This window comes from Marmota monax, unplaced genomic scaffold (genome assembly GCF_021218885.2).
Source record: "Marmota monax isolate L192 unplaced genomic scaffold, Marmota_monax_Labrador192_F-V1.1 WCK01_AAM20220418_F8-fsc00149, whole genome shotgun sequence".
Taxonomy (NCBI): domain Eukaryota; kingdom Metazoa; phylum Chordata; class Mammalia; order Rodentia; family Sciuridae; genus Marmota; species Marmota monax.
Window position 1 is genome coordinate 1162365 of NW_026693170.1, and position 8033 is coordinate 1170397.

General features: G+C 59.0%; 1 pseudogene; it reads left to right on the forward strand.

Annotated features, from left to right (window-relative positions):
• Nucleotides 1-1063: 1063 nt before the first annotated feature.
• LOC124100135 (paraneoplastic antigen-like protein 8B) lies at nucleotides 1064-2268 on the forward strand (annotated as a pseudogene).
• The last annotated feature ends 5765 nt before the right edge of the window (nucleotides 2269-8033 follow it).

The window sequence follows — 8033 nt, forward strand, 5'->3', positions numbered from 1 at the left end:
GGACCAGCGCCCGTGGGAGTGACTCTGACACTCACAGCCAAGCCATTAATTCTTCACCATGCTGTGTCTGTCGGATAATCGCAGGTTCAGACCACACGTGTGGCGTAAATGCACATGCGTGGTTAAGAACAGGAGCACACACCAGAGCGAGGCCCAGTCCTGCTGGTGCCCCGCAGGCGAGTCCTGTGCGCTCTGGTGTCAGGCGCCTGCCTCTCCTGTCGCAGCCTGGGCCCCGAACTGCACAGACACTGGGACTGAGCCTCATGTCCCCAGCGAGTCCTGGCCGCACTGGATGAGGCCAGTGCCCTTGATCTAGCCTATAATCAGAGTCCCACCTGTCCCCTGGGAGGGGGGATTACACTCCCCCGGAGGCCTCTGACTCCTGAATGAGGCCCGTCCCCTCCAGTGAAGTCTGGTCCTCTGGGAACACCGCCTTGTTCTCTGACTAACGGAGCTGGTGCTTCCAGCGCCCCCATCTTTCTTCCAGGACCGCCCTTGAAGATTGGGCTGCTTCCCTTCCGCCAGGCAGACCCAGCTCCAGTGTGAAGCGTTGCTATGGAGACAGGGTCCAGCCACCAGGGGAAGAAAATGGGCGGGGATGCGCGGGGGGGGGGGGAGGGGGGGTGCAGTCGCAGGAACAGTCTCAGAGGTGGCGCTGAGACCCTGCGGAGTGGAGACCAGCCATTGATCTCAGACACCACTGTGAGTGTCAGCTCCCATGCCCCACGCCCACCTACTGGGCTGGGTGCTGCCCCCCCTACACCTGGCATCCGATGGAGACATTGGGGCTTGTGTCAGGGACAAAGGGAGACAGGAGTCGGACAAGCCAGGAGGGCAGCCAGGGAAGTCCCCTGCGGATTCTCGGATTCCCTGCCTGCCCTGGGGGGGCGGGTGTGGGAGAAGACCTTGGTGTCAGGTCCAGCCCGCTGGTAGGTAGCAGGAGCCCTGAGCCTTGCTGCCAACCCCAGAGGGTGGCCTTCCAGAGAGCTATGGGCACGGTGTGCTGCCGCCCAGCCTGCCCGGGTGCCCTCCTGCCCCAAGATCAGCATGGAGCCAGCAGACTATGGCCATGCTCCTTGGGCGGGACTGGTGGGGGGCTGGACATGGACGTGCACAGGGCCTGCTAGTCACTTGGGTCCCCGAGGGCCTGGAGCAGGCAGACAGGAAGCCCTCCCGAAGCCCACCGTCCTGCCCTGGGCAGGTTCAGGCTGAGCAGAGGGAGTGCCTAGAGGAAGGAGCCGGAAGCCAAGGCCACCCTGGTGGAGTCTGTGGAGGACACGGGTCACGCTGCCATCCCCAGGGAGATGGGGCAAGGAGCAGGTCTGGAGGGTTCTGTGTGAGGACCGGGTGCAGCACACAGGAGTCCTGGGCAGATGGAACTCCTGCTGCAGGACGAAGAGGCCCAGAGGCCCCAGGGGCAGGCCCAGCCCTCGCTCTGGGGAACCCAGGCTCAGGGACAGCACAGGAGGCAGGGGAGGTCAGCCCCTTGGAGGGTCAGTCTGGGTGGCAGGAACAGAGGTTGACCCAGAAGGGCAAGAAGAGGAGTCAGGGATGGTGACCTGGAAGGAGTGGGTCTGAGGACTCCTTGGAGGGAGCCTGGGCCTGGTGATAGCGGGGGACCTGAGTGGAGATCAGGATCCCAGTGCCTCAGGCCCAGCCGGGGAACTCAGTGGAAAATGGGCCTTTGGGGCTGTGGGGATGGAGCTGGACCCCTCATGTTCTTGGCTGTGGTCACCTTGACAGACAAGCCAAGAGGGACTGCACCCCTGAAACCTGGGGTGCAGTGCACCTGCTTGAACACCAAGGAAGACAAGAGCAGAGTCCCCGACTTAGTGGCATACTGGCTGTGAGAGACATGTCCGAGGAGGAACTGTGGACAGGACATATTGGGGAGCCGGTTGTGGTAAAATCAGAGCTGAGAAAAGAGGAAGTAGACAGACAACCCTGAGTTCCTGGCTACTGCGGTGTACACCGACCCCCCGCCCCGGGACCTTTCCCCTGGGAGGACAGGTTAAAAATCCCTTCCTTCTGTGATCCTGAGTTGAACCGACAAGAAAGAAAAAAAAAGAGGCCCTTCCCCAAATTGTCATTTATGTGCAAGGACACATCGGAACCCACGTGAAATCGTGGAGGAGGGAGGCCTTGGGGTGGACGCCAGCCAGAGTCCTGAGGAAGCCAAGGGGACGGGAACCTTCTGGAATGCATTTGCACTTGGCTGAGTCAGAGAACCGCCCCAAGGAGAAGAAGGCTCCGCGTGGCCTCCGATGACAGCCAAGAAGGCTCCGGGTGGCCTCCTGGATGTGGCTCAGGAGTGGAAGGAAACACGTGGGAGGGCGGGGCTCACAGAACCCACACAGGTGGCCAAGGCCACGGCCCCAGCACCCATTCGTAGAAGAAAGCTGGTTGAGGGGCTTTACCCAGAAGGATGCGCCAGAAAGCAAGAGGGGCTCGCGGAGGCCAAGGGTCAGCAGCCCGCTGGCCACAAGTCGACTGGTGGGAAGAAGACGCATCTGGGGTGGGGGATGCTCCCCAAAAGCTGCTAGTGGGACCCACAGACATCAGGGCGGGGAGCAGACCTTGCCGGGCCACCGCGCAGACCCAGCTGGCTCCTCTCTCCCTCCCTTCCTGGCCTCTAGTGCACCTGACCTGGCCTCCCCCCATCCCACAAGGGTCCCCAGGTTCTGTCCTGGTCTCCGCCCAACGGTGCCTCTCCACGCATGGCCCTCAGCCTTCTCCAGCTCTGCCCTCGTGGCACCCCAGAGCCACCCACCCCATCGGCCCTCACCCTGGTGCCCACCTGGGTCTTCACCCTGCATTGTGCCCTCCAGCCCTCTATGCCCAGCTCACACTTGTCCCCAAAGACCTCTATCCAGGCTTTGCCCCGGGCCTCTGCTCTGGTCCTCAGCCTGGTCCTCTGCTCTGGTCCTCAGGGCTCCTGGTAGAAGTCACATCTGACCTCTGGTCAAGCCACTCCATCTCCAAATCCTTGAAAGGCTTCTTCCTTTGTCACCGCAGTTCAAAGCCAAAGATCTTATAACTATCTGCTGTGTCTAACCGCGTAGCCGGACTTCCCTGCAGGGGTGTAATTTGAATTTAACTGTAGTTAACTTTCCTCAAATGCCACACTCCCAGGGAGGGCGCCCCTGACCACCCTATTAACAATGCAACCTTTTCTGCAGCTCCTCCCTTGACCTTCAGAGTCCGGCTGCTCCCTGCGCGCTGACTTGTTCTCCGTGGCACACCAGTGATGGTTGTCAGGGAGTTTAATAGAGAAATTGGTGACAAGGTACTGCTGTCAGCAGGTGCAACAAGGGCAAGTGCAGGTTGCCCAGAGGTTAGTAACCGGCAAGTGGCTGCCGCCCAGAGGCTAGAGGGGCCCCGTGGGAAATGCTGCCAGGCTGCCCAGGTTCCCTACACAGAGCCCGTCTGTGAGGACAGTCCCGGGAGCTTGCAGCCTACCCCTGCGGCTCCCCCACGGAGCAGCCTCCAGATATCGACCCCCTCCTCCGGCTTTCCAACCTCAGCGCCCCCTCCACACACAGCAGCCCCTGGCAAAGGGCCCTGGCAGTGGCTGCAGGGTCCTGCCTGCACCAGGGCAGGTGGGCACAGAGGGGAGGGGCAGCAGAGCCGCTCAGGTCCAGCTCCCCAGGTGGAATGGGGTCTATCCTGTCTTTGTGGTGTCCCAAGCTCCAACGCTGTGCCCGTCATGGGAAAGAGCTGACATTTGTTGAATGACTAACGGACAGAATGAACCAGGCTGGGAGAACCAGGCCACGGATGCACCAGGTGGGGAATGTTCTAGAACAGCACGGCCCCTGGAGCGAGGGAGCAGAGGGGTGTGGAGAGAGGAGCAGGTGAGGCCCGAGGAGCAGCGCCAAGGCCCTGAGGCCGGCAGGAAGCAGCACCAGGTGGGCAGCCCCCAAGGCCACCTCCTGTGCGGGTTGGGACTGCAGGGGTGTCCCGGGGGAGGTCGGTGCAGTTCACAGTCCAGGGTCCCCAGGAACCAACTTCTAGATGAGGACAAGATCCTACTTCGGAGAGCGAGGCCAGCCGGGCAGAGGAGTCCCCCCCTAGGAGGGCAAGGGAGACAGCGTTGCGCTCAGGGTGAATGGGGCGCTCTGGGTGCTCTGGGGCGCCCCGCAGAGAGGTGACCTGAGCAAAGACCCGAAGGCGGAAGGCAGGAGGCGTGGGGCGGGTGGCCCCTGGAAAGCGCAGGACAGAAGCGGGAACAGCCAGGGTTAAAGCCCAAGCCAGGCCGTGGCTATCGGGGTTGGTAAACATGGAATCACTGGCCCCTCACCTGCCAGGCACAGTGCAGAGGGAGATGTGTCACCCAAACAAGCCACCTGCCTCCGGATGTGTGTGCGGGGTGTCGGAGTCTAGTTGAAATGCAGTTCAGAAGGAGAATTTAGAATGGAAGCCAGCGTGCGCACTACAGGGAGCTGAGCTGGCACCCTGGGCAGAAAGACCGGGTCCCCCAGGGTGGGGTTGTGGGGACCACAGGAAGTGAGCGAATCAATTTTCAGGGAGACTGGCTCCACCGCACCCTCCCCTGGCAGGCTGAGTGTCCAGGTGTTCGTGCATCCCTGCCTGAATCTGTTTCCGGGTGGACCTGGGGATGCCTACATTAGGGGGTGTTGCCGTCTGTACCCCACCAGACCTGCTTTGCCCTGCAGGCTGCCTGCCGGCACTGAAACTCCGGGGGGAAAAGGAGTTCGCCAGAGAGACCTGGTTTATTGGAGAGTCAAGCATGAAGATGGAGAGCAGGTCTCAAACCTGCCCCCCAAAGCTCCAGTTCAGGGGTGTTCATGGGATAAAGAAGCAGGGTCTGGGGGGGATTGGAGGTGAGAACATCTGTTGCCTTCCCTACATAACAACCTTTGTGGGCTGGGGATGTGGCTCGAGCGGTGGCGCGCTCGCCTGGCATGCGTGCGGCCCGGGTTCGATCCTCAGCACCACATACAAACAAAGATGTTGTGTCCGCCGAGAACTGAAAAATAAATATTAAAATTCGCTCTCTCTCTCTCAAAAAAAAAAAAAAAAAACAAAAAAACAAAAAAAACCAACCTTTGTGGCTCCCTGTGGGACGCGGGTCCAGGAATGGCGTGACCTTAGAGGTTTTCAGCCATTTGAGAGCAAACACATTGCCCATCAGACAGACACCGGGGCCCAACACAGGCGGGGTCTCCCTGTGTTGCCCAGGCTGGCCCTGGACTCCTAGGCTCAAGCCACCCTCCCACCTCAGCTCCTGAGAACTGGGACTGCAGGCAGATGAGGCTTTTTCAATTTTCTCTTGGTTTCATGTCTGGGTGTCTTTATTTGGTTCTGGAGAGAGAAGAGCAGGTTTGGGCCAATAGGATGAGGGCAGGTTTTCACGCCTAGTTCCCAGGTAAAGAATCAGGCTTAGAGAAGCAGGGGAGGTTGCTGAACGCCAGTTTGTCCTGCTCCAAGGTCCCCTCTGGATCTGGGGAAGACTCCATCAACCTGGAGCAGGACTTCTTCCTCGTCCCTCGGCCGGCTCAAGCGGGGAGGGGGCGTCACATGACTTCCAGGCGTGAAGCGGTGTTCCAGATCTGGTTCTAGAACTGCGGGAGGGAAGAGGGAAGAGTGGCAGCCAAGGACTGTCCCCACCGCTGTGGCGCCCCGGGTCTCCAGCGCCCTCAAGAGCCAGAGCGAGCTGCGGCTCCCGTAGTGCCCATCAGGGGGCGCTCCACGACCGCTGGTTTAAAGCACACGGGGGCCGCGCTCCCCCTGGTCTCAGATGCCAGGCTGCTTTGGGGTGGGGGCGGGTGACCGTGCAGGCGCCACGCGAAAAACCCTTGGATTCTCAACAATACGGAACACCCTGTTACTGTCTCGGGTTACCCAAGGGATCCTTCCACCTCTGGGGCCTCGTTGGAGGCCCACCCTGAGGATGCTGGGGACCGAAGGGCAGAGAAGGCCGTGTCCACTGGAGGGAGGGACAAGCTGAGACTCAGTGGGGGACAGATTTTAGAGCTACTCAGAAGGCTGTAAAAATAGGCCCCAGGAAGAGGGTGTGAAAGCGTAATTGTCTCGAGTTTTGTGATTGTGTGTGTGTGCACAAGTCCAGCCAAGTGTGTGCACGTCCTGTGCATGGGTGTAAAGGTTGACATTTGTGGGCTGGGGTGGTGGCTCTGCGGTGGATCACTTGCCTAGCACGTGGGAGGCCCTGGGTTGATCCTCAGCACCACATAAAAACAAATAAAGGTATTGTGTCCAACTACAAATAATCAAATAAATATATTTAAAAGGGCTGGGGATGTGGCTCAAGCAGTAGCACGCTTGCCTGGCATGCATGCGGCCCGGGTTCGATCCTCAGCACCACATACAAAGAAAGATGTTGTGTCCACCGAAAACTAAAAAAATAAATATTAAAAATTCTCTCTCTCTCTCTCTCTTTTAAAAAAAAATAAAAAATAAAAAGAGCTGGGGATGTAGCTCCGTGGTAAAGCACCCCTGGGCTCAATCTCCTATGTTAAAAAAAAATTATATATTTAAAAAAAAAAGTTGACATTTGTGAGTGTGGCGGGGAATGTGTGAGGGGCCTCTCGTGTGTACATGGGGCCCAGCAGGTCTGCGTGTCCGAGGGTATGTGTGGGCTCACATTTGTGTCCATGGGTCTGTGCATGTCGGCTGGGGGTTTAAGGTGTTTGTGCGGATCTGCGTGTGTCGGGCAGGAGTTGGTCATCGTGGTGTGCGTCTGGGTCTGTGTGTGCACGCACACTTGTGGCGGTGACGAGGGTGTGACCCAGTGTCGCCAAGAGGACCTGATGACTATGAAATCCAGCTTCACATCAAATCCATCTTGCCTGTTGTTAGGGCCAACAAGCCTTTCCCTTCAAGGACCCCACTGACCCCCAAGGCCCACTGAGCTCTGGGTACTGCAGGGACAGGCGGGCAGCGCCGGGGTTGGCTGGAGACCCACCACAGCATCTGTTCCTTCTGAGATTTCTTCCAGGGTCTCTCTGGGACCCTGCTGTTCCCTTTTACCTTCCAACTGCTCAGGTCCCTACGGCCTTGAGACCACTGTCCTCCCAACTGGGCATCCACGAAGGACAGCCCCACCACCCCACAGACCTGGTATGGAGGGCACTGCTCAGTGGCTCCCGACACCTGTCCACCTCACCAAGCCCACCCTCCAGGCAGGGCCGCACCTGCCCATTCTCCCAAACCTCTGTGGCCTCTTTCTAGTCAGGCTGAGCTGTGAACAAAAGGCCAAGTCCATGCCCAAGGGCCACTCAGGGCTCTGTGTGCTACCACCAGTGACCACCTCCTCTCAGGGCACAGCAGGGAAGAAAAAGGGGCTGGGGTGAGGTAGAGCATGTGCCTGGCACTCTGAGGCCATGGGTGCGTCCCCAGCACCACAAAAAGGGGCAGGGAGGGTGGGCAGGATTTTTACTTACCAGAGATGTTCCGGCCAGTTCTGCGGCCGAGTCTGGGGGGTGGAATTTGTTGTGAACCCCTCGCTGCAAATACCCTTTGCTCTTGCTGAACTTCAGCAGAGTTGGGGTGTAGACAGTTGCTGTCCGGTTTTTCACTGCTAGGGGTCGCAGGGCCACAAGGCAATTCAAAGAAGCCCCCCACCCCCTCCGGGTCTTGGCAACCCAGTCCTTCCCCGATTTCAAGAACCAATCATGGCCCACTGCCCTGCACCCCATTTCTGCCCTGTCCCTATGACTTTCCAACACATCGGTGGCCAAGCCGCCTCAGGTATAGAGTAGAGGGTCACACAACCAGCACAGGCAAAGCCACATTCTAGCACCCCAAGGGCCCCCAGAGGTGTTTCAGGTGTGTTTTCCAGAAAATTGTTTTGTAGCTGGTCACCAACTGGGGTGCAGCTACGCAAAACCATGAGCCCTGTATCCTCCGACCCACAGAGCCCAGGGCAGAGTATGTTAACCAAAGTGAGGACATAGACACAGGGGTCCCCTTCATGGAAGACCCGAGTGGAACACCAGCAAGGGCCAAATCACCCTGGAGCATAGTCAGCTGCCAAGTCCAGACCCAAGACA